This window comes from Odocoileus virginianus, chromosome X (genome assembly GCF_023699985.2).
Source record: "Odocoileus virginianus isolate 20LAN1187 ecotype Illinois chromosome X, Ovbor_1.2, whole genome shotgun sequence".
Taxonomy (NCBI): Eukaryota; Metazoa; Chordata; class Mammalia; order Artiodactyla; family Cervidae; genus Odocoileus; species Odocoileus virginianus.
In genome coordinates this window covers 34,812,318-34,839,652 of record NC_069708.1, presented here as the reverse complement: position 1 = coordinate 34,839,652, position 27,335 = coordinate 34,812,318, and the positions used below count along the sequence as shown (strand labels likewise).

General features: G+C 37.2%; 1 pseudogene; it reads left to right on the top strand.

The window, feature by feature from the left end:
* LOC110141961 (ubiquitin carboxyl-terminal hydrolase 44-like) overlaps positions 1–25,570 on the top strand; it is a 117,780-nt pseudogene extending 92,210 nt beyond the window's left edge.
* Positions 25,571–27,335: the final 1,765 nt, after the last annotated feature.

The following is a 27,335-nucleotide window of genomic DNA, read 5'->3' as shown; positions in this document are numbered from 1 at the left end:
GTTCAATCCCTGAGTCAGGAAGATTCCCTAGAGTAGGCCACTCCAGTATTCTTTGCCTGGAAAATTCCATAGACAGAGGAGCCAGGTGGGCATAGTCCATGGGGTTTGAAAGAGTCAGACACGACTGAGCAACTGAGCACATTCACACACATGAATGACTTTTATAACCTGTGTATATTCCTTAAGAATGTGTCTACTGAGTGATATGACCTATGGTTTGTAGGAAGTATTGCTATATTAATGATCACAGTCACCTTTGAAACATGAGGATAAGACATGCCAAGGTATTCCTACCCCTGTTTTCTTGCTGCCATTTGCATGAAATATCTTTACCATCCCCCCACTTTCAGTCTGTGGAGTAAGTCCCTCGTAGGCAGCATATGGCAGAGTCTTTTTTATTTTTATTTTTTTAATCCAATCAGCCACCCTACATCTTTTGTTTGGAACGTTTAGTCCACTGATATGTAATTATTGATAGATACATTCTTACTGCCACTTTATTACTTGATTTCCAATTGTTTTTGTAGTTGCTCTTTTGGTTCCTTTCCATTTTGGTTTGTGCTTTTCTGTAGTTTCTTTCTTTTGGTTTTTATATACCTACTGTAGGTTTTTGATTTGCAGTTACCATGGAGTTCATATATGTTGCCTTATAACTATATCTACTTGTTTTAAACTCGTAGTCATTTAACTTCAAACATATTTTAAAAGATCTACATTTTTTTACTCTCCCCATATTGTGCTTTAACATCATATTTTGCATCTTCATGTTTATTCTTTCACTGTTTATTATAGTTAATAATTGCTCTTATAATTTTTCTCTTTTAATTTTTTTACTGGCTTGCTTAAATGGTTGATCTTCAGTCCTTACTATATATTTGTCTTTCCTGGGATTTTCCCCTTCCTACAGATTTTAGCTTCTCTTCCCCTTAGAGAAGATTCTTCAACATTATTTTAGGGTAGGTTTTTTTTATTGATGAACTCTCTGAGTTTCTACTTAACTGAAAAGTCCTTTATCTCTCCTTCTATTCTAAATTATAATCTTGCTATTTTGAATATCCTAGGTTGCATGCTTTTCCCTTTCTGCGTTTTGAATATGTCATGACACTCCCTTCTGGTGTGCAAATTTTCTGCAAATAAATCAACCAATAGCCTTATAAGGATCCCCTTGTATATGACTTTTCATTTTTCTATTGTATCTTTTATTATTTTCTCTTTTGCTTTAACTTTTGCCATTTTATTTATGTGTTCGGGTGTGTCTACTTAAGTTCATCTTTTTGGGACCTACTGTGTTTCCTGTGCCTAGATATCTGTTTGCTTCTTCAGATTTGGGATGCATTCATCTATAATTTCCTCAAATACATTTTCACTTCCCTTCCATGTCTCTTTTCCTTCTGAGACCTCTATAATGTGAATGTTGACATGCTTAAAATTATCTTAGATACTTCTTCAGTTGGCTTTCATTTTTAAATGTTTTTCAACTTGCTATTTGGATTAGGTGATTTCCACTCTATCTCCCAGATCACAAATGCATTGTTCTGTACCACATAGTCTTCTAGTTATTCCTTGTAGCATGTTATTTTTTTTTTTTAATTTTAGCTACTGAATTCTTTAGTTCTGATTAGGGTTTTGTTTATAGTTTTGAGATCCTCAGTGATTTGTTCATTGTTTACATCAATTCTTTCCCCTAATTCAGTTAACATGTGTATTACCATTATTTTTAATTCCTTATCTGGTAAATTACTTCTGTTTCATTATTTATTTTTTCAGATGTTTTCTCTTGACCTTTCAATTGAAAGTAGTTCTTCTACCTTTATATTTTGCTAAACTTTTTACACCTCTCAATTTATGTGAAAGAGTTACCTATTACATTCTTGAAAGGGTATTCTTGTATGGGAGCATCTCTATGCAGACTGCATGTGCCCAATGCCTTTGATAGGAGAACTGGTTTTGACATGAGTAGAAGTTGCTAACAAAAAGATGCTCAACATCACTCATTATCAGAGAAATGCAAATCAAAACCACAATGAGGTACCATTACACACCAGTCAGGATGGCTGTTATCTAAAAGTCTACAAGTAATAAATGCTGGAGAGGGTGTGGAGAAAAGGGAACCCTCTCACACTGTTGGTGGGAATGCAAACTAGTACAGCCACTATGGAAAACAGTGTGAAGATCCTTTAAAAACTGGAATTAGAACTGCCATATGACCCAGCAATCCCACTTCTGTGCATACACACCGAGGAAACCAGATATGAAAGAGACACATGCACCCCAATGTTCATTGCAGCACTATTTATAATAGCCAGGACATGGAAGCAACCTAGATGCCCATCAGCAGACGAATGGATGAGGAAGCTGTGGTACATATACACCATAGAATATTAGTCAGCCATTAAAAAGAATTCATTTGAATCAGTTCTAATGCGATGGATGAAACTGGAGCCCATTATACAGAGTGAAGTAAACCAGAAAGATAAAGACCAATACAGTATACTAACGCATATATATGGAATTTAGAAAGATGGTAATGATAACCCTATATGCAAAACAGAAGTTACATCTTTCTTTAGAGTGTGTTGATGGCTTTCAGCTTGGTATGAGGTGGGGCTGCAATGGAGAGACTTGAGACAGAGTTGGGAATTAAACCCGACCCCCCCCCCCCCCCACTCAATAACCTGCCCTATAGGTGGTGGGGTCTGATTTGAAGTTGCTGGAGCAGAAGCTCTAAGATTCATGCATGAGCTGCTTCTGCTCCTTTTCAGTGTGTACTTTTCCCTCTCCCTGAACCAGGATTCTTGCCCAGGAGTGGGGGGCAGAGGGAGAGTACTAATGCAATGGGGCCCATACTCAGACAATGGTCTGATGTGCTCTCTGTGCTGAGCTCCACTCAGATGCAGTCCTGAGTGCAATTACCCTTCTCCCCTCAGAGCTGATCACTTCCCCCAGCTTCCACCACCTCCTCTCTGTTATGGAATCTCAGCAGGGCAGGAAGGACCCATGTGGACTCTCAGCATAATTCTGAGCACAAGTTGTGATGGAGTGGCTGTGGCAGAGACTTTGGTGGCTTCTGAGATGCTACTTGAGTAAGCTCCAACAATGGTCACTGCCACCTCACCCAGGTTACAGCCCAGGACCAGGTTGCCTCTGCATTCCAGGGCTGCACTGCAACAGAGAGTGGATAGGACCATTGTATTCACTCAGCTTGGCTGGGAGCTTAGTGAGATAGTCACAGGAAACCTGGAAGCTGCTAGGGCAGATCTCTTTCTGCCCTGCCTCAAGCCAAGCCCCTTTGTCCCTCACAGCTGATCACTGTTCCCAGCCTCTATTGTTCCTATCTTGTTGTAGAATCACTCCACAGGGCAGGCAGGGCCCATTTGGAGTCTCAGCACATATCAGGGAGTGTGCTGTGGCAAAGCAGCTTCCATCAGAGATCTGGGAGTATTCTGAGGTGTCCCTTGAGTAAGCACCACCAATTGTCACCACAGCCCCATCCAGCCTCCACTGCAAGACTAGGTCACCTCTGTGTCCCACAATCAAGTCTTTTCCCCAGTCAAGGGCACACAAGATCCAGTGTTCTCTGTGACCTGGAGTGAGTGGGGCCAGAATCTCCACTTGTCTTGGGATGAGACACATGGAAAAGCTGTCACAGGAAACCCTGTAGCTACTAAGGTTGACCTCCTCTTGCCCTGCTTTGGGAGCTAGCCAGCACACATGTGCTCCTCAAGCACAGAGTCCAGGCTTCCCAAAGCCCTTATATTTTCCCCAGTGGCCCTCCAACCAGTCAAGAGGCTTGTCTTCTCTACATATAATCCCAGGACTAAGGCACCTAATCTGTGGCTAAAATTGCTAATTTTCCAGGGTAGGTGTTCACCCAAGTGATCTCCCTTTTCCTTAGTCCCTTCCCAGAGGCATTGTCCCAATATGATTGTTTTTCTTTCCTTCCTATCTGATTAGTTTGTATTTTTCTTATAGCTTTGATTGTACAGGAGTCTTTCTTTAGGTGTCCAATCAGTTTTCATTGAGAATTGCTCCACATGTAAATGTATTTTTGATGTGTTCATGGGGGTGGTTAGTTCCATGTCTTTTTACTCCATCATCTTGATCCCACCTCCAAATGACATGCATTTTTTTTTTTAGTGTTTAAATTACTACATGCATTTTTAATACAGAAAAAATGGAATCTTTGTGACTTTTACTACTAATTTTGAAGAACTCAGATATAGAAGAAGAAAGTGAGAATTACACAAGGTTGAGGAATGGTAAGCTAGAAGTAGTAGGTCAAGGAGTCAATATTTTACTGTGATAAGTTATTTCTTTGTGCTCTTTTAAAATAGCACCTTGCAATTAATAGAAAACAAATATTTGTTCAATGAGCAAACTAAAAGAAAAACCTATTAATATCACCTTATGAAGCCATTCAATTTAATAGTGACTTCTTTAAAGTCATAAAAGGACTTTTCAATTCACAGTAACTTGAAAGAGGCAGTTTTGTCACTTTCCTGAATTTTCCTAAGGTAACAAAATGTGTAATAACCCAGGCTTCTATAGTGCAAGCAAGTTTTAAATTTTGTTCTGTTTGTATATGTCAGGATAATAAAATATAAAATAAAAACAATGCCTACAATGATTCTTTCTGTGAGACTGGAAATAAGTGTGTTCTAATTTTTGAAGCATAATGACTATGTACTTTAAATACTTTATATAAAATCATAGCAGTCTTCTAAAAATATATTCTCTGAAAAACACTTATGCTCTCATTTTAGGACAGGGAGCTTAGGCATAAAGTATGCAAAGTTTGAGCCCTTTCTTCTATCCCAAGCAATGTATAAGTTCCTACTCAATATTTGATTAATACTGAAAAATCATGATAATCCTCACAGCAATGGCTTTATTAATCTTTTGTCATCTTTTCTGATCTGAATTCTGACAGTTCCATCTTGTGGTGAAAATCAGAATAGGTTCTGTGCAGTTGTATTTTTGCTTTGTTTTGCCTGTAGAAGTTCTGAAATAAAAACAAGTATAAAAATTAAAATTTAGAAACTTACCTATTTCAGAAGTGTTTGAATATACTTTACTTCCCTCAAGAAATTTATGGTCTGGTAGGAAAAATTTCACAGGTAGATATTTCTATATGATATGGAAATAATGCACAGAATAATTGTATAAAAAAGAACTTAATGAACCAGATTGCTATGATGGTGTGGGTAGTTACCCAGAGCCAGACATTATGGAGGGCAAAGTCAAGTGGGCCTTGAAAAGCACTGCTGTTAGAGCTAGTGGATGTGATGAAATACCAGCAGAATTATTAAAATCCCTAAATGGTGATCCCATCAAAGGTTTGCATTCATTATGTCTGCAAATTTGGAAGACCCAGCAGTGGCCACAGGACTGGAAAAGGGCAATCCTCATCCCAATTCCCAAGAAGGGTAATACCAAAGAATGTGTTAACCATCAGACAGTTACACTCATCTTCCATGCTAGTAAGGTCATGCATAAAATCTTGCATGCTAAGCTTCAGCATTATGTGAATCAAGAACTTCTAGATGGCCAAGCTGGGTTTAGAAAAGGAAGAGGAATGAAAGCAAGGGAATTAAATTTTAAAAAGACATTGATCTCTTTTTCATTGACTACGCTCAAGCCTTTGACTATGTGTATCACAACAAACTGTGGAAAGCTCTTAGAGAGATGGGAATACCAGACCATCTTACCTGTCTCCTGAGAAACCTGCATGTGGGTCAAGAAGCAACCATTAGATCCCGTATGAAACAAATGATTGGTACAAGTTTGAAAAATACATAAGACTGAGCTGTCTGCTGTCAACCTGTTTGTTTAACCTTTATGCTGAACACATCATGAAAAATGCTGGGTTGGATGATTTACAAGCTGGAATCAAGATACGTGGGAGAAACATCAACAACCACAGATATGCAGATGATACCACCCTAATGGCAGAAAGCAAAAAGGAACTAAAGAGCCTCTTGATGAGGGTAAAGGAGGAGAGTAAAAGAGCCGGCTTAAGACTACATATTAAAAAAATAAGAGAAACTAAGATCATGGCATCCAGCCCCAATACTTCATGGGAAATAGAAGGGGAAAAGGTGGAAGTAGTGACAGTTTTCCTCTTCTTGGGCTCCAGAACACTGCAGATAGCGACTGTAGTCATAAAATCAGAAGATGATTGCTTCTTGGCAGGAAAGCAATGACAAACTTAGGCAGTGTGGTTGAAAAGCAGAGACATTACTCTGCCAACAAAGGTCTGTATAGTCAAGGATATTGTGTTTCCAGTGGTCACATATGGTTGTGAGAGCTGGACTGTAAATAAGGCAGGACGCCAAAGAATCAATGCCTTTGAACTGTGATCCTGGAGAAGACTCCTGAAAGTCCCTTGGACAGCAAGGAAATCAAACCAGTCAATATTAAGAGAGATAAACCCTGAATATTCACTGGAAGGCTGACTCTGAAACTGAAGCTCCAGTATTTTGGTCATCTGATGCCTACAGATGACTAATTGGAAAATTTACTTATGCATGGTAAGATTGAGGGCAGAAGGGAGAAGAGGACATCAGATCATGAGATGGCTGGATGGCATCACCGATGCAATGAACTTGGGCAAACTCTGGGAGATGGTAAGGGACAGGGAGGCCTGGCTCGCTGCAGTCCATGGAGTCACAAAGAGTCGGACATGACTGGGCAGTGGGGCAACAACAACATGATTGATACTAAAAGAGAATGATAAAACCTCAAAACTAAAGTCAGAGATGGAGACTGAGATAAATATCAGATGCCAAAATTGAAAGCTAAATAAGGGTCAAATATCCAGATATTATGTTAGAGAGGAGCAATTGATAGAGATAGACAAAAAGAAAATAATGTGGAAATTTTCTAAAGATAATAAGAAGCTGATGAAATGGAATTGTGAAGGCAAGGGAAAGAGTTTAGATTTCCAATTGGCATGGAATTTTAAGTTCATTCTCTGAGACACTACTCTGTACCGAACATATAATAATTTTAGGTAAAATATAGAAAAAAATTAACAACATAATCAGGCCAAAAAGTAAAACATTATCTGTGAATCCTAAATTATATATATATATATATATATCAATGAGTAAAGCTAAAGCTATAATCTGCTGTTCTCTGGGCCCAAAATCAGGCAATCAATCTAGGAATGAATCTGCAAGAGTCCTGAGAGGTCAAAGTGTTTCAGGTAAGTTTATAAACTAAAGTTAGGCTTGCTGATTAAACCAAGATCTAGGACTGAGTCCTCCCACTCATGAAAGAAGTTTGAAGAGAGCCAGCAATCAGCTTATGGCAGATTATGTGAAGCAGCATATGTTGGGAGACTCAAGAACACAGACCACAGAATCATGAGCAGAAACTGAGTTAGGTTCCTGTAGACTTAATGATTGGATTCAAACTATGTCCAATATAAATGTGAGACAGCAGTCCTGAACCATCAATATATCATACATACTAGACACTACTAGTGTTTCACACTAATCTGACTTCATAATGCCAAACAGTGTGTTTCCTTACCAGATTTTATTTGGCATTTAAAATACTATTTGTCACCCATACAACAAACCAGAAATGCCAGAGAATTAATGTCCCCCAGAGTAGCCCTCAACCAATGCTTTGTGAAAATTGGTGGATAAATATTCCAGCTCCTTCATTCCTTTAGGAAGATAAGTCTAAGAAGGGTACTTTACACTGTATCTCATAATTTTCCAGAAAAATAAAGCTTCATTTGTCCAGAGTGATAATTTTCTTAATAATAAACCTTTTTGACTACTTTCATGTTTCTATCTCATCTTCACTACATTTACAGAAATTTCTTGTATCAACTTTAAAATAAATAGTTAAACTGAAATTATTGTTTCAGATTCTGAATCAATAGTAGGGCCCTACCTTAGTTACAGTAGTGCAAACTAAGACACATTGGTTTTGGAGTGAAGATACAAGAAGGCTGGGTGAAAGTAAGAGAAAAATGCTAGAAAAGGAGAGCTTGAGAGAAAATGAGGGAAAATATCTCCAATTCAAAAAGCAACAGACTATAAAATAAGTAATCTTAGACTATAAAATAAGTAAATTCACAGAGATGGATGAATAATATTTATAAGAAAAATAAAAGAAAAGCAGGCAGAATCAAAATAAGATATGATGAATATGAATACATTAGAAACTTTAAAAAGGAAAATTTTACTAATTGAAATAAAACTATGTCTGGCTCTTGAACAACAAGAGTTTATAATAGTTTCAGAAGAATAAAATAAGAAGATGAATAAAAGTGACATTTGAAGAGGTAAGAGTTAAAAATTTTGAGAATTGAAGATACATGAATTCTCAGACTCAAAATAGGTTCTATAAACTAAGCACATAAAGATACATTTACCTGCAGATGTATCAAACATATAACAACTTAGGAAACAATCTTAAAACCTAATGGAATTAAGTAGAACTTAAATTAAAATACCAATAATAATTACAGAGATAGTGCACGAAAAGAAAGTCTAAAAATTCAATCAACCCATAACTTTTATACAACTGATAATAGAGGCTCAAAATACAAAAAGTAAAACAGTGAAAATCTGACATTGACACATCTATGACCATGGTGCAAGATTTTAAAGTACCTCTACTAAAAACCAATAGCTTGAGCAGGTAAAAAATTAATTAGGATATAAAAGATTTGAATGTGAGAATAGGTATATTCAATAAAGGATCAAATTGGAAGGTACTAAGACTCCAGAGCATTCCAAGAATGTTTCAGCAAGACCAAGGTAGAGTCCTTGACTTGCATTTCCTTTTAGATGAATCCTGCCTGTATCAAAAGTGGATTGTCATTAGTTTCTCACATTTTTTTAATTTATTTATTACTGGCTAAGGGTAGCCCAGAGGAAACATGGCCTAAGTATTCAGACAGATGGCATAAATATGCCATGTATCTTTCAAAAGTTTTATGCTCTTTGCTTGTTAAATGCAATTATTGTGATACACAGAAAAACTGAGCAAGATCATCATCAGGTGAAAACTGATGATGGATTTCTACCACTCTAATAGAAATAAGTGGTACCTGGTAATCTAATGTATGTGGAGGTAGAAATGGCCCAAAGTTAAGAAGATATACATACTTCTAAGCAATGTACAGTGACCTACCGTCTTAGCCAGAGCTACTCCCGGTCATTGAGGAAGTACAGTGGGGGTACTGGTGCTGAACCATTCCTTCTCTTGGGGATTCCATATAGGCCTGTAAAACTTTATCAGAACTTCACTGTGATCTAAGCATCTTTTTGCCCAGTTCTTTCTTCCTTCTATTCTTTTACAGGTTTCATACTTGAATCATAAGTATCTTGAACCACAACACATGTTCCCTCCATTATTCATAGATGTTTCACAAGTAAATTTCTTGCACACATAATGCAGTCTTCACAGTTTCTCTCTAGAAGAATTGACATAGAGACCATGCCAAATACTATTCTAACTATGGACTACAAGTGTTTATCAGACTAACCCTTCAGCTGAGAAATAGAAAGGACCAATAATTTTAAATCCAGGAGTTGGTGATGGACAGGGATGCCCGGCAGGCTGCAAACCATGGATTCGCAAAGAGCCGGATATAACTGAGTGACTGAACTGGACTGAATACTTTAAAAAAAAATTACATGAAGGAATCAGAGAACTATCAGGAATATGATTCTGAACATATGATAAACATCTATAGGGAACATGCAGACCGTTTCACTTCTCAAGGCATTTTTTTTTCAATTTTCAATTCATAAGTGAGGCCAAGAGGTTGAGAGGCTGAGCAGAGATTTCCGACATCTGAAAGAATTGAAGCAAGAATTGTAGTTTGAGGCCGAGGAAGGTGGAAGGTTTTAGTTGAATCCTTTACGTGTGTATAATCAACATTAAGAGCAAAACCCAGAAATAAACAAGCTCTCTAAAAGACTAAAAGTCAGACTTCATTTAGCTAATCAGTAATTGGATTAGGATGGCAATCTTCCACTTTAACTGCCTAGCAGGAAAAAAAAAAAAGGTAAATATTTCCTCAAGAAGATATAATAAATACCCTCAAATTATCTCTACCAGTTTCCATACACAATATACAATATTCAAAAAGAAGCATATGATATAATGGATTTTTAAATTGACCAAAATACAAGAGAAAAATACTCAAAGGTACAGATCCACATGAGTTCCAGATATCAGAGTTATCAGAAAGAAACAAAACAAACAACAACAACAAAAACTATAAATAGTTTGTTCATAAAAAATTGTGGATAAGATATAGAATAGCAGCAAAGAAGTAAAATCAGTTTAAAAACATAATCAAATGTCAATACTAAATCTGAAGAACTAAAATTAAGTATTTTAATAGATGTGATTAACAGTATTTAGTGGAAAAGATAATTAGTAAAATGGAAGGCAACCTAAAGGCATAGATTAGCTGAATGAAAATAAAAACAAGATATATATATATATATATATATATATATATATATATATATATATATATATATATACTGCCTACAAGAGACCTCTTTCAGATCTAGGGACACACACAGACTGAAAGTAGGGGATGGACAAAGATATTCCATGCAAATGGAAATCAAAAGAAAGCTAGAATAGCAACACCCATATCAGGCAAATTAAACTTTAAAAAGACTGTTACAAGAGACAAAGAAAGACACTACATAAAGACCAAGAATCCATTCAAGAAGTATGTAGCAATTGTAAATATACATGCAGCCAACATAGGAGCACCTCAATATGTAAGGCAATACTAACCTCCATAAAAGGAGAAATCAACAGTAACACAATAAGAGTGGGAGAATGTAACATGTCACTTTCATCAATAGACATACCATCTAGAAAAAACTCAATAAGGAAACACAGGCCTTAAATGATTCATTAGGCCAGATGAACTTAACTGATATTTATAGAGCATTCAATCCAAAAGCAATAGAATGCACAAATCAGTGTGATACACCACATCAATAAATTGAACAATAAAAACCTTATGAGCATCTCAATAAATGCAGAAAAAGCTGAATTCAACACCAATTTATGACAAAATGCTCTCTATAAAATGGGCACAGAGGAAACATACCTCAACATAATAAAGACCATACATGACAAATGTACAGCTAACACCACATATAATGTTGGAACAAGACAAAGATGCTCACCCTCACCACTTTTATTCAACATACTTTTGGAAGTCTTAGCCACAGTAATCAGAGAAGAAAATAAATAAAACAAATCCAAATTAGAAAATAAGTAAAACTGTCACAGTTTGCAGATAACATGGTATACTATATATAGAGAAACCTAAAGAAGCTGAAGCTCCAATACTTTGGCCACATGATGCAAAGAACTGACTCACTGGAATAAAATGATGCTGGGAAATATTGAAGGCAGGAGGAAAAGAGGATGACAGAGGATTTGGTGGTTGGATGGCATCACTGACTCAGTGGACATGAGTTTGAACAAGCTCTGGGAGTTGGTAATGGACTGGGAAGCCTGGTGTGCTGCAGCCCATGGGATTGCAAAGAGTCAGACATGACTGAGCTACTGAACTGAACTGAAAGATGCTACAAGAAAGCTACCTGAACTCATCAATGCATCTAATAGGTTGCAGAATACAAAATTAGACACAGAAATATGTCACATTTCTATAGAGGAAATGAAAGTCAGAATGAAAGTTAGAAAAAGAAATTAAACAACCCCACTTACCAATGTATCAATATTAACATTATATCTAGGAATAAACCCACTTAAGTAGGAAAAATACCTATAATCCTAAAACCAACCACTTTACGAAAGAAATGAAAGATGACACAACCAGATGGAGAGATATACTATATACCAATTCTTCCAGTCTATGTTCTTGGACTGGAAGAATCAACATTGTTACAATTACTATACTACCCAAGGCAATCTACAGATCCAGTGCAATAACTGTCAAATTGTCAAGACATGGAGGCAACCTATCTAAATGTCCATCAATAGATGGGTAGATAAATAAGATGTAGTATAAATATAAAATGAAATGTTACTTGGCCATTAAAAAGAATGAAATAATGCCATTTGCAGCCACATGGATGAACCTGGAAATTATCATACCAAGTGAAGTATGTCAGATAGAGGAAATCAAATACTGTATGATATCACTTATATGCAGAATATAAAAAAATATGTTACATAATGAATATATTTGCAAAATGTAAAGAGATTCACAGATTTAGAGGATGAACTTATAGTTACCAGAGGTGGAAGTGTGGTGGGGAGGGATAGATTGGGGGTTTAGGATTGACATGTATATACTGTTATATTTAAAATAGACAACCAAGAAGGACATATTGTATAAAACAGGGAGATCTGCACAATATTCTGTAATAACTTAAATGGGAAGAATTTGAAAAAGAATAAATACATGTATATATTTTACACTGAATCTAATACAACATTGTTAACCATACATACCCCAATTTAAAATAAAAATTTTAGAAATAAAATAAAAAATAACAAATTTATAAACTTTTAGAAATTTATTTCTAAAAATCAAGTAAATATGTTAATTTTATAACTTTGAATACACAGTAATAATAATATTAATACAAATGATAGTAATAATATTAAGATATATTAAATACTGATGTATCAGACATTAAGCACTTCACATACACTATCATATTTAATCCTTACAACAATAACATTAGTCCAAGTAAAATTATTTTTCAGATAAATCAATTGAGATTTCAAGTAACAAAGTATATTGCCCAAAGTCATAAAACCAGTACCTGAGAGAGCTGGGATTTAAATTTAATCAGTCTGACCCTAGGCTCTATATTGTGAACTATTATGTTATACTGCCATTTAGTTAAGTCTTGGATCAGGAGTTGGTTCAAAATATGCCTAATTCATCCATATATTCCACGGCCAGACCCAAATACATATATATATATATATATATTTGCTACCATTATTTTTATTCAGTCATATAATAGCATCACTAATGACCTTTTATTTTGGAACTAAATTATAATAGAGCTTGGTGTTCATTATTGATATCCACTCATGTTTGAGAATCTCAGTGGACAGACCATGAACTATGATAGCTCTTTCTGTGAGACAGGCTATGTTAGTTTGTAAGTGCTCTAATACCACCTCTTCCACTAAAGAAGAAACTGGAAAAATATTTTCTTGCACACTAAGCTTCAGCTCTATGACAAAGGAAACAGCTGACCTTTGACCCAAGGTTAACAAGTCCATACCATGATATATTCAGGGATATCAGATAGTTTTATAAATCAACTCCAGCTTCAGCATGCTCAGTAGCTCACATTACTCACTCTTGCTATAGAGAATAACCTAGTAAATCAGTTCATTCATTCAAACATTCTTGTTTTTATCATAGAATTTTTGAGGACCTACACTGAACGTATTTGAATTCTGATTCTTTGGATTAGTTATCTACTTTTCCTTATTTATCAATTACTTCATTTTTAAATGGGGCATAATGATAGTAAGCATAGTGTTAGTCACTTAGTTGTGTCTGACTGTTTGTGACCCCGCGAACTGTATCCCACCAGACTCCTCTGTCCATAGAATTCTCCAGGCAAAATACTGAAGTGGGTTGCCATTCCCCTCTCCAGGAGATCTTTCTGACCCAGGGATCAAGCCCAGGCCTCCTGCACAGCAAGCAGATCCTTTAGTGTCTGAGTCACCAGGGGAGCCCATAATGATAATTGCATCAAAGGGATTATGAGAATTACATGAGATAAAGTAAAATGTTTAAAATGGTTACTGAATATATACTAAAAAAATTACATCATGTTACTTATTATATCAATACCATTATTACTCATTACTACACAGTAGGCTATTGCCAGGTACTGGAGACAGAGTGGTAAACAAGACAATCATAGCCCACTATTTTAAGGAATTTAGAATCTAGCTCACAAATATTATATACATTGAAGCCAAACACAAACTGCCTTCTTCCCCAATTCTCACTTTCTACTAATGGAATTCCTACTTAGAAAATCCAGGAGAGCTGGAAGATGGCAGAAGAATAGGATGGGGAGACCACTTTCTCCCCCACAAATTCATCAACATATCATTTGAACGCTGAGCAAACTCCACAAAACAACTTCTGATCGCTAGCAGAGGACATCAAACACCCAGAAAAGCAGCCCATTGTCTTCGAAAAGAAGTAGGACAAAATATAAAAGATAAAAAGAGAGACAATAGAATTAGGGACGGAAATCCATCCTGGGAAGGGAGTCTTAATAGAGGAAGTTTCCAAATACCAAGAAACCCTCTCACTAGCAGGTCTGGGGGAAGTTTTCGAATCTCAGAGGGCAACCTAACTGGGAGGAAAAATAATTAAAACCCACAGATTACATGCCTAAAAACAACTCCCAGCAGAAAAGTACCCCAGACGCTCGCATCTGCCACCAGCAAGTGGGGGCTGAACAGAGAGGAGTGGGTGGTGGCATTGCTTAGGGTAAGGACTGGGCCTGAAAGCCCTGAGGGCAATCTGAGGGAGCTAACAAGAGATAGCAACTTAAACTGTGGGATAGCAAGAGAGAGAGAATTAACTTGGGAAAAGCCCTAAACTTAGGCACTACCCGCCCATTCCCAGAACAAAGGACTGAGTGAATACCAGAGAAGAGCTAGCCTGCTGCGGACTGGCCCATCCCCCACCAGAGGCAGGAGGCAGGGGGGAGGGGAAAGGGGCAAACTCGGCCCCAGAGACGGCATCCCCTACCAAACTGCAAATAGGCTTCCAGTCTCTAACCAGACTTCCTGAGATTCTGGATGGTTGACATCCACTGGGAGGGTTGCAGCCAGAAATAAGCTCTCCAGAAGATACACAAGGCACACCCAAACTGCGCGCCTGGAAACTGAGGCTGGGGCCGTGGAGGGAATAATGCACACTGCACCTGTGGAGAGTGTGCTCATCAAGCTCCTGTGTGCTCCTCAACCTCCTGGTTGCCTGAGCTGCTCAGGTGGGGAAGGCACAAAACACAGGTCCAACTGAGTCTGCGCCTTTGTGGAGTACCCAAAAACCTGAACCTGAGTGGCTTAGGCCTTGGAAGTGCACACAACTCAGGGTCCACTCCCTGTAGAGAAACCTTGAGCCTGATCATTGTAGACAGGGAAAGCACACATGCCATGAGTAGGGGCAAACTCAGTGTGGCCGGAACTCTGTGAATCCTCCCCACACACGCCAGTGATACTTGTCTGCAGTGCCCCTCCCTCCACATAGCAGGACTGAACAAGCAAACCTAAACAAGAGACCACCTCCGCCCCCTTGTGTCAGGGCGGAAACTAGACACTGAAGAGACCTGCAAACAGAAGCCAAATAAACAAAGGGAACCACTTTAGAAGTGAGAGGTGCAACAGATTAAAATCCCTGTAGTTAACACCAACTACACCGGAAGGGGCCTATAGATATTGAGGAGTGTAAGCTGGAACAAGGAGCTATCTGAAACTGAACCAAACCCACACTGCCCAAAAGAGCTCCAGAGAAATTCCTAGATATATGATATATTTTTACTGTTATTTTTTAATTAAGAAAAAAAATTTCTCTTTTTTTTTAAAGCCCCCTATTACTCCTCTATTACTCCTTAATTTTCATTTTTATAACCCACTGTAACCTGGCAAAAAAAATAGACCCTATTTTAAAGCAAACTTCATATATATTTCTTAAATTTTTTGTTTCTGTATTTTTTAATATTGTATTTTTAAGAGTCTAACCTCTACTCTAGATTTTTAATCTTTGTTTTTCAGTATTTGATGTCAATTTTGGACATTTAAGAATCCAACTTTCAGCACTGATTTTCACTCAGGAGTGTGATTACTGGTTTGATCACTCTCTGCCCCTTTTGACTCTCCTTATTTTCCCTCAGATCACCTCTATTTCCTCCCTCCCCTTTCTCTTCTCAATCCAATTCTGTGAATCTTTGTGGGTGTTCTGGGCTATGGAGAACATTAGGGAACAGAGTACTGAATAGATCTGTCTCTCTTCTCTTGAATCCCCCTTTTTCTTCTCCTGCTCACCTCTATCTCCTTCCTTGCTCTCCTCTTCTTCATGTAACTCTGTGAACCTCTCTGGGTTTCCCTCACTGTGTAGAATCCTTTCACCATTAACCTAAAAGTTTTATCATCAGTGCTGTATGGATGGAGAAGTCTTGAGGCTACTGGAAGAATAAGACTGAAATCCAGAGGCAAGAGGCTTAAGCCTGAAACCTAGAACACCAGAGAACTCATGACTCCAGGGAACATTAATTAAAAAGAGATCATCCAAAAGCCTCCATACCTACACTGAAACCAACCACCACCCAAGAGCCAATAAGTTTCAGACCAAGACATACCAAGCAAATTCTCCAGCAACACAGGAACATAGCCCTGAGCATCAATATACAGGCTGCCAAAAGTCACACCAATCCCATAAACACATCTCAAAACTCACTACTGGACACTCCATTGCACTCCAGAGAGAAGAAATCCAGCTCCACCCACCAAAACACCAACACAAGCGTCCCTAACCAGCAAACCTCAAAAAGCCAAATGTCTGGGTCCACCCACTTGGAGAAACCTCCACAATAAAAAGGAACCACAGACTACCAGAATACAGAAAGGCCACCCCAAACACAGAAATCTAAATAAGATGAAAAGGCAGAGAAATACCCAGAAGGTAAAGGGATGTGAAAAATGCCCGCCAAGCCAAACAAAAAGGGAGGAGATAGGGAATCTACCTGAAAAACAATTTAGAATAATGATAATAAAAAATGATCCAAAATCTTGAAAACAAAATAGAGTTACAGATAAATAGCCTGGAGACAAGGATTGAGAAGATGCAAGAAATGCTTAACAAGGACCTGGAAGAAATAAAATAAATAAATAAATAAATAAATAAATAAATAAATAAATAAACAAATAAATAAAAATGCATTATTCATTTTCAATTGATGCTTTTTTATTTCTTCCAGGTAAAGTAATTAGCTTCCAACTAATAAAAATAAATGGAAGTTAATTACTTATTTAATTAAAAATAAAAACAAAAATCACATTTTGATGAAAAATATTAAAAAAATAAATGAATAATGCAATAAATGAGATAAAAAAACACTCTGGAGGGAACCAACAGTAGAATAACGGAGGCAGAAGATAGGATAAGTGAGGTAGAAGATAAAACGGTGGAAATAAATGAAGCAGAGAGGAAGAAAGAAAAAAAAAAGAATTAAAAGAAATGAGGACAGCCTCAGGGACCTCTGGGACAATGTGAAATGCCCCAACATTCGAATCATAAGAGACCCAGAAGAAGAAGACAGAAAGAAAGGCCATGATAAAATACTTGAAGAGATAATAGCTGAAAAGTTCCCCAAAATGGGGAAGGAAACAGTGACACAAGTCCAAAAAAACCAGAGAACCCCAAACAGGATAAACTCAAGGCAAAACACCCCAAGACACATATTAATCAAATTAACAAAGATCAAACACAAATAACAAATATTAAAGGCAGCAAGGGAGAAACAACAAATAACCCACAAAGGTATTCTCATAAGGATAACAGCTGATCTTTCAATAGAAACTCTTCAGGCCAGAAGGGAATGGCAGGACATACTTAAAGTAATGAAAGAGAATGACCTACAAACTGGATTACTATACCCAGCAAGGATCTCATTCAGATATGAAGGAGAATTCAAAAGCTTTACAGACAAGCAGAAGTTGAGAGAATTCAAGACCACCAAACCAGCTCTTCAACATATGCTAAAGGATCTTCTCTAGACAGGAAACACAGAAAGGTTGTAGAGACGCAAACCCAAAACAACAAAGCAAATGGCAATGGAAATATTCTTATCAATAATTACCTTAAATGTAAATGGGTTGAATGCCCCAACCAAAAGACAAAGATTGGCTGAATGGATACAAAAGCAAGACCCCTATATATGCTGTCTACAAGAGACCCACCTCAAAACAAGGGACACATACAGACTAAAAGTGAATGGCTGGAAAAAATTATTTCACGCAAATGGAGACCAAAAGAAAGCAGGAGTCGCAATATTCATATGAGATAAAATAGACTTTAAAATAAAGTCTGTGAAAAGAGACAAAGAAGGACACTACATAATGAACAAAGGATCAAACCAAGAAGAGGATATAACAATTACAAATATATATGTACCCAACAGAGAAGCACTGCAATATGTAAGGCAAATGGTAATAAGAATGAAAGGGGAAATTAGCAATAACACAATAATAGTGGGAGACTTTAATACCCCACTCACACGTATTGATCTATCAACTAAACAGAAAATTAACAAGGAAACACAAAGTTTAAATGACACAATTGTTCAGCTAGTCCTAATTGATATCTATTGGACATTTCACCCCAAAACAATCAATTTCACCTTTTTCTCAAGTGCACACGGGACCTTCTCCAGAATAGATCAAATCCTGGGCTATAAGTGTAGCCCTGGTAATATCAAAATATTTTAAATCATTCCAAGCATCTTTTCTGACCACAATGCAGTAAGATGAGATCTCAATTACAGGAAAACAAAAGAAACAAACAAAAAAAACTATTAAAAATTCCAACATATGGAGGCTAAATAACATGCTTCTGAAAAACCAATAAATCATAGAAAAAAGTAAAAAAGAAATAAAAAATATGCATAGAAATGAATGAAAACAACCCAAACCTATGGGACACTGTAAAATCAGTGCTAAGGGGAAGGATCATAGCAATACAGGCTTACCTCAAGAAACAAGATAAAAGTCAAATAATTAACCTAACTTTAAACCTAAAGCAACTTGGAGAATGAAGAAATGAAGAACCCCAGGGTTAGTAGAAGGAAAGAAATCTTAAAAATTAGGGCAGAAATAAATGCAAAAGAAACTAAAGAGACCATAGCAAAAATCAACAAAGCTAAAAGTTGGTTTTTTGAAAAGGTAAATAAAATTGACAAACCGTTAGCCAGACCCATCAAGAAACAAAGGGAGAAGAACCAAATCAACAAAATTAGAAATGAAAATGGAGAGAACACAGCAGACAACACTGAAATACAAAGGATCATAACAGACTACTACCAGCAGCTATATACCAATAAAATGAACAGCTTAGACGAAATGGACAAATTCTTAGAAAAGTATAACTTTCCAAAACTGAACCAGGAAGAAATAGAAGATCTTAACAGACCCATCACAAGCACAGAAATCGAAACTGCAATCAGAAATCTTCCAGCAAACAAAAGCTGAGGACCAGATGGCTTCACAGCTTAATTCTACTAAAAATTTAGAGAAGAGCTAACACCTATCTTACTCAAACTCTTCCAGAAAATTGCAAAAGAAGGCAAACTTCCAAACTCATTCTATGAGGCCACCATCACCCTAAATCCAAAACCAGACAAAGGTGTCACAAAAAAAGAAAACTACAGGCCAATATCACTAATGAACATAGATGAAAAATCTTTAACAAAATTCTAGCAAACAGAATCCAACAACATATTAAAAAGATCATACATCATGACCAAGTGGGCTCTATGCCAAGAATGCAAGGATTCTTTAATATTCACAAATCAAACAATGTAGTACATCACATTAACAAATTGAAAGATAAAAACCATATGATTATCTCAATAGATGCAGAGAAAGCCTTTGACAAAATTCAACATCCATTTATGATAAAAACTCTCCAGAAAGCAGGAATAGAAGGAACATACCTCAACATAATAAAAGCTATATATGGCAAACTCACAGCAGACATTATCCTCAATGGTGAAAAATTGAAAGCATTTCCCTTAAAGTCTGGAACAAAACAACGGTGTCCACTCTCACCACTATTATTCAACATAATTTTGGAGGTGTTGGCCACAGCAATCAGAGCAGAAAAAAAAAATAAATAAAAGGAATCCAGATAAGAAAAGAAGAAGTGAAACTCTCACTATTTGCAGACGACATGATCCTCTACATAGAAAACCCTAAAGACTCTACCAGAAAATTACTAGAGCTAATCAATGAACACAGTAATGTTGAAGGATACAAAATTAGCACACAGAAATCCCTTGAATTTGTATATGCTAACAATGAGAAAACAGAAAGAGAAATTAAGGAAACAATACCATTCACCATTGCAACAAAAAGAATAAGATACTTAGGAGTATATCTACCTAAAGAAACAAAAGACCTATACATAGAAAACTATAAAACACTGATGAAAGAAATCAAAGAGGACACAAATAGATGGAGAAATATGCCATGTTCATGGATTGGAAGAATCAATATTGTGAAAATGAGTATACTACCCAAAGCAATCTATAGATTTGATGCAATCCCTATCAAGCTACCAACAGTATTCTTCATAGAACTAGAACAAATAATTTCACATTTTGTATGGAAATACAAAAAAACCTCGAATAGCCAAAGCAATCTTGAGAAAGAAGAATGGAACTGAAGGAATCAACCTGCCTGACTTAAGGCTCTACTACAAAGCCACAGTCATCGAAACAGTATGGTACTGGCACAAAGACAGAAATATATACATCAATGGAACAAAATAGAAAGCCCAGAGATAAACCCACGTACCTATGGACATCTTAGCTTTGACATAGGAGGCAAGGATATACAACGGAACAAAAGACACTTCTTCAACAAATGGTGCTGGAAACTGGTCAACCACTTGTAAAAGAATGAAACTAGAACACTTTCTAACACCATACACAAAAATAAACTCTAAATGGATTAAATATCTAAATGTAAGACCAGAAACTATAAAACCCCTAGAGGAGAACATAGGCAAAACACTCTCCGACAGAAATCACAGCAGGATCCTCTATGACCCACCTCCCAGAATATTAGAAATAAAAGCAAAAATAAACAAATGTGACCTAATTAAACTTAAAAGCTTTTGCACAACAAAGGAAACTATAAGCAAGGTGAAAAGAGAGTCTTCAGATGGGAAAAAATAATAGCAAACGAAGCAACAGACAAAGGATTAATCTCAAAAATATACAAGCAACTCCTGCAGCTCAATTCCAAATAAATAAGTGATCCAATCAAAAAATGGGCCAAAGAACTAAACAGACATTTCTCCAACGAAGACATACAAATGGCTAACAAACACATGAAAAGATGCTCAACATCACTCATTATCAGAGAAATGCAAATCAAAACCACAATGAGGTACCATTACATGCCAGTCAGGATGGCTGCTATCCAAAAGTCCACAAGCAATAAATGCTGGAGAGGGTGTGGAGAAAAGGGAACCCTCTTACACTGTTGGTGGGAATGCAAACTAGTACAGCCACTATGGAGAACAGTGTGGAGATTCCTTTAAAAAACTGGAAATAGAACTGCCATATACACACTGAGGAAACCAGATCTGAAAGAGACACGTGCACCCCAGTATTCACTGCAGCACTATTTATAATAGCCAGAGCATGGAAGCAACCTAGACGCCCATCAGCAGACGAATGGATAAGGAAGCTATGGTACATATACACTATGGAATATTACTCAGCCATTAAAAAGAATTTATTTGAATCATTCTAATGAGATGGATGAAACTGGGGCCCATCATACTGAGTGAAGTAAGCCAGAAAGATAAAGACCAATACAGTAAACTAACACACACACACACACACACACACACACACACACACACACACAAACACACACATATATATATACATGGAATTTAAAAAGATGGTAATGATAACCTTATATGCAAAACAGAAAGAGAGACGCAGATGTACAGAACAGACTTTTGGACTCTGTGGGAGAAGGCAAAGGTGGGATGTTCTGAAAGAATAGCACTGAAACAAGTATATTATCAAAGGTGAAACAGATCACCAGCCCACGTTGGATGCATGAGACAAGTGCTCAGGGCTGGTGAACTGGGAAGACCCAGAGGGATGGGATGGGGAGGGAGGCGGGAGGGGGGATCAGGATAGGGAACACATGTATATCCATGTCTGATTCATGTCATTGTATGAGAAAAGCCACTACAATATTGTAAAGTAATTAGCCTCCAACTAATAAAAATAAATGAAAAAAAAAGAAAGAAAGAAAGAAACAGTGAGCTGGAGGCCAGCTCTACAAAGGGCCTATAAAAAAAAAGAAGAAAGAAAAGAAAGAAAGAAAAGAAAAAAAGAAAAGAAAAAGAAAAAAAGAAAAGAAAATCCAAACGTTTGACTTAAGCTCCATATTTTGCCACTAACATTGCCTAAGGGAATTCAGGGCTCCCTTTCTACATATATTCTTCCCTCATGTCCACCCTAAATCAGTATGGTAGCTATCAGGTGATAGAAAATATAGCCCTAAGCCAAGAGTATTAATGAATAGTTTATTTGGTACACAGTTCCCAAGGCACTGCTATATAGCCATATATAATTCTAGTCTTTAAACTGAGGTCTTCCACTACTGTATCAATAATAATTTTTGACAAGGGTAAATTCGACTTTCCACTTCCCCTGGTAAGGCCTGCCTACTAAGAAGAAATTGATTAAAAAAAATAAATAAAAAGGAAAAGTTCATGTAATCCTGTTTCTAGTACAGGGAAGAAAAGCTTCCAAATAAGAATTAATTACAACAGAAGAACTAGAATAAAGAGAAAACAACGTTAAATATACCTCTTTTTGAGACTGATCAGAGTCACTTTGAGAAAGACTTTGTTGCAGGCTCTTGTGTCTGCGAATGAGGATTTCCTTTACTTGTTCTGTTGTTCCTCTTTCTCCTGGAAGGGTATACCTGTTATATGTTGGAGCCTGGTCAAAATACACAACACAGAAGTTTCATAATTGAAGCACCATGAATATGAACATTAATGAATAAACTCAATATATATATTAATAAAATCAACATAATTGTTATTGTGTAAAATATATTAGAGTTTATCAAAGAAGTTCAAGAATATATGAAATTTATTTTATCTTTTTTTATAATCCTGCATTAAGCTAAAGATTTGAGGCGTATTTATCATCTAAACATATTCAAAATTTCTACAGGTAAAGAGACTGTAAAAATGTAACAGAACAAAAGATTACATTTAACCTCATTTAAATTATATTTAAATTGCTCATCAACTTCTTGATGAAGGTGAAAGGTGAGAGTGAAAAAGCTGGCTTAAAACTCATCATTCAAAAAACTAAGATCATGGCATCCATTCCCATTACTTCACAGCAAATAGTTGGAGAAACAATAGAAACAGTGAAAGATTTTATTTTCTTTGGCTCCAAAATCACTGCAGATGACAACTGCAGCCGTGAGATTTTTAAAAAAAAAAAAAGCACTTGCTCCTTGGAAGAAAAGCTGTAATAAACCTCGGCAGTGTATTAGAAAGCAGAGACATCACTTTGCCAACAAAAGTTCATATAGTCAAAGCTATAGTTTTTCTAGTAGTCAGGTATGGACGTGAGAGTTGGACCATAAAGATGCATGAGGACCGATGAATTGATACTTTCAAGCTGTGGTGCTGGAGAAGACTCTTGAACGTCACTTGGACAGGCAAGAAGATCAAAATAGTCAATCCTAAAGGAAATCAGTCCTGAATATTCATTGGAAAGACTGATGCTGAAGCTGAAACTCCAATACTTTGGCCCCTTGATTTGAGGAGCCAACTCATTGGAAAAGACCCTAATTCTGGGAAAGACTGAGTTTTGTAAAAGGGGTTGATAGAGGATGAGATGGTTGGATGGCATCACTGACTCAATGGACATGACTTTGAGCCAGCTCTGGGAAATAGAGGACAGGGAAGCCTGGTGTGCTGCAGTCCATGGAATCACAGAGTTAGACACAACTGAGTAACTGAACAACAGCAACAACAAACAATGTTTATTTTATAATCATATCACCTTTTAGAGATTTCGATGCAACAACAAACAATGTTTATTTTATAATCATATCACATTTTAGAGATTTCGATGATACTTTTGAAACTGAGTATATATCCCAATTTTGGTGACAGAATTACATCACCATTAGAAAATATATTTTTACTTTTTCAAAAGGAAAAAAAATGAATACAAACTACCTCTAATTAAAAATCCATTACCTTTAGATGGAAGGAAAAAACAGTGTAGGAGGAAATAGCAATGAAGTCTAGACTTATCTGAATGTATCCTGCACTATACATTAAACAGTTGAACTAAAAAATATTTTACATAATTTAAAAAAAAAAATGAAAAGGAAAAAAAAAAGAAGACAAAACTGAGTTCCAGCCAAGACAGAGTAACAGAGATCATATTTATCCTATCTCCTGAAGTAAAGCATTAGATAAAACTATAGCAGAAACAGAAGCAGAAAAGATAAAGAGATGGCAAGAATACACAAAACTATACAAACAAGGGGTCAATGACCCAGATAACCACTATGATGTGGTCATTCACCTAGCACCAAACATCCTGGATTGTGAAGTCAAGTGGCCTGAGGACGTAATACTATAAACAAAGCGAATGGTGGTGATGGAATTCCAGCTAAACTATTTCAAATCCTGAAAGACAATGCTGTGAAAGTGCTGCACTCAATATGCCAGAACATTTGGAAAACTCATCAGTGGCCACAGTACCAGAAAAGGTCAGTTTTCATTCCAATCCCAAAGAAGGGTAAGGTCAAAGAATGTTTAGGCTACCATACAACTGCACTTGTTTCACATGGTGAAAAGTTTATGCTCAAAATCCTTCAAGCTAGGCTTCAGAAGTATGTGAACCAAGAACCAATATGTACAAGTTGGCTTTAGAAAAGGCAGAGGAACCAGAGATCAAATTGCCAACATCCATTGGATCATAGAAAAAGCAAGGGGATTCCAGAAGAGTATCTACTTCTCTTTTATGGACTATGCTAAAGCCTTTGACTGTGTGAATAAAAAATAAAAAAAATAAAAAAACTGTGGAAAATTCGTAAAGAGAAGGGGATACCAGACCACCTTACCTGTTTCCTGAGAAACCTGTATGAAGTTCAAGAAGCAACAGTGAGAACCAGACATGGAAAAACAGACTGGTTCCAAATTGTGAAAGGAGTATGACAACACTGCATATTGCCACCCTGCTTATTTAACCTCTGTGCAGAGTACAGAAGGACAGGGTTTCTATGGTGGTTCAGTGGGTAACGAATCCACCTGAGATGCAGGACACCCTGGTTTGATCCCTGGGTCAGGAAGATCCCCTGGAGAAGAAAATGGCAATCCACTCCAGTATTCTTGCCTGGAGAATCTCATGGACAGAGTACCCTAGCAGGCTATAGTCCATGGGGTCACAAAGAGTTAGACACTGCTATTGCTGCTGCTAAGTCACATCAGTCGTGTCTGACTCTATGTGACCCCATAGACGGCAGCCTACCAGGCTCCGCCGTCCCTGGGGCGTAGACACTACTGAGTGACTAAAACTTTCACTTTCATGCAGATTATATCATGTGGCATGCTGGGCTGAATGAATCACAATTTGGAATCAAGATAAGTGCGAGAAACATCAACAACCTCAGATACAGAGATGACACCACCCTTATGGCAAAAAATGAAGAGGAAACTAAAGAGTCTCTTGATGAGGGTGAAAGAGGAGAGTGAAAAACCTGGCTTAAAACTCAACATTCAAAAAACTAAGATCACGCCATCTTGTCCCATAACTTCCTGAAAAATAGGAGAAAAAGTGGAAGCAGTGGCAGATTTTATTTTCTTTGGCTCTAAAATCACTGCAAATGGTGACTGCGGCCATGAAATTAAAAGAAGAAAAGCTATGACAAACTAGACAGCATATTAAAAACAGACATCGTTTTCCCAACAAAGGTTCCTATAGTTAAAGCTATGGTTTTTAAGCTGTCATGTACAGATGTGAGATTTAGGGTGACTAAATAATAATGAAGGGTGACTGTTGAAGAATAGATGCTTTTGAATTATGGTGCTGGAGAAGACTCTTGAGAGTCTCTTGAACTGCAAGATCAAACCAGTCAATCCTAAAGGAAATCAACCCTGAATATTCATTGGAAGGACTGATGCTGAAGTTGAAGCTCCAAAACTTTGACTACCTGACTAGAAGAGCTGATTCAATGGAAAAGGCCCTGATGCTGAGAAACATTGAAGGTAAAAGGAGAAGGGGGTGGCAGAGGGTGAGATGGTTTGATAGCATCATTGACTCAATGGACATGAGTTTAAGCAAACTCTTAAAGACAGTGAAGTACTGAGAAGTCTGGTGTGCTGCAGTTCAGGGGTTTCCAAAGAGTTGGACATGACTTAGAGATTGAAAATCAACAAATAGGGAAAAAAAAAAAAAAAAAGATGAGCAAAACACTAAATCAAGCTATGGAAGAGAGTGAAGCCAGAAAAATGGGCAACTAAGGAGATAATGCTTGAAATTGCCTCAGCTAATTGCCTTGGGAGAGCTCTCATGCCCTGATGCAGGGAAAGGAAGCCTGCAATAAGGTGGGTCATTTCACAATGATAAAACAGTCCATCCTGGAGTGATGCCAGCAAATATGGCAGAAAAGGACATCCCTAGTCCTTGACCTCTACAGAAACAGTAATTGTTAGTTATCCACAGAGGAGAATGCCGTTGAGAGAATTCCAAATTCCAGGGGAGAGGTTACAGCACAATAGTAGAGCACCAAAAAATGAGAAAAATGCATCCAAAGAGGGTAAGGAAAAAAGCTTTACTTTTTTAGGAGTTTTACTTTTTTTCATATTGCTCTTCCCCAAAATCAGCATAGCACATTTCTAAGGACATATAATGTTTGTAATTTTTCCAGTGAGGGAAAGAGAAACTGAAGGGGACTTTGAACTTTGCTAACTTTGAGAGAAATGCCTCAGAGGCCCATTTCTGTTCATGCAGAACACTGGAGGAATTAGTACAGGTAGACTACTTAGAGACACCTAGAAAAAAAGTAAAAGGTGCAGGGGAATCTCAGCTGGAAACATTCACAGATCTGAAACGTTATTCTGCAGTCTCTGACAGCTATATGGCAAGATGACAGCCCCTAACAGCAACCTCATCTGACCACAGAACAGTGCCACCCAGACCTACCCAAAACAGGAGGTTTCCAGTAGCTTAGCCCAACACTGGAGTACCACCTGCAGCCTTATCCAAAAGAGGTCCCTATAAGCTGACCCATGAAACTGCAGTCAATCCAGTCTACTACACCCAAATTTGGAACTAAGCCAACCACCCCTGCCTGACCATGGAGCCCTAAGTGTGGCATCCGCAAAGCCCAGAGCCTGCCAGTTGACCCAATGCAACTCTAGAGCCCAACTAGCCCCTCTTGGGTATAGAGCCAAGCCAGTAGGCTCTGCCTATCCACAATGCCTACCCATTCCTTGAAGTCCTGCCTTCAGCCCCTGA